The sequence below is a fragment of the Heptranchias perlo genome, unplaced genomic scaffold (genome assembly GCF_035084215.1).
Source record: "Heptranchias perlo isolate sHepPer1 unplaced genomic scaffold, sHepPer1.hap1 HAP1_SCAFFOLD_274, whole genome shotgun sequence".
Lineage (NCBI taxonomy): Eukaryota > Metazoa > Chordata > Chondrichthyes > Hexanchiformes > Hexanchidae > Heptranchias > Heptranchias perlo.
Genome location: NW_027139286.1, coordinates 194,376 through 195,000, shown reverse-complemented (window position 1 = coordinate 195,000; position 625 = coordinate 194,376).

Here is a 625-nt window from a genome sequence, read left to right as displayed (position 1 = left end):
CGTGTCGCATTAGCTGAGCCGACGGGGACGGCCGATACGAAGTCATGTACACGCTTGGGGTAAAGCTACAATGGGCCTTTGCAGCCACCGTCGGGCTGGGCACATGGCCTCCCCCCACCATGACGAGGGAGGTTGGCGCCGGTTCCAACCTGGGCTTGCAAGCGGTAATGCATGACAGACAGCCAGCAACAAACAAAAGTCGAAAGGAGCCCACCTTTTGCCAGGCACAGACCGTTAAGGTCACGGACACGCTTGGGTGGTTAAGCTACAGTGACCCTTTCTAGCCGCCTTCGTCGTGTCTGCTGGGCACACATGGCCTTCCCCCCCCTGCCCGTGACAGGGGAGAGGTTGGTGTGCCAGGTCCGACTGGAGTTTGCAAACCATAGCGTTCAAGATACATGCACACACTCAGCCCTCCAGCTCTAAAAGGGTGACGTGTTTTGGTGCTCAGTTGCTAGAGAAATCTCGTGTTCAGCTACCAGAACGGGACTTGCTGTGCACATTCCCGCTCCACTCGAGACGGCAGACACCCGGGCTCTGGAGCTTGAATCGGACCTCTGTTAGACAACACAGGTGGACTTCTCGGCCTCACAAGAGAGCAATACGCCAGCGGGTGAACAGGAGA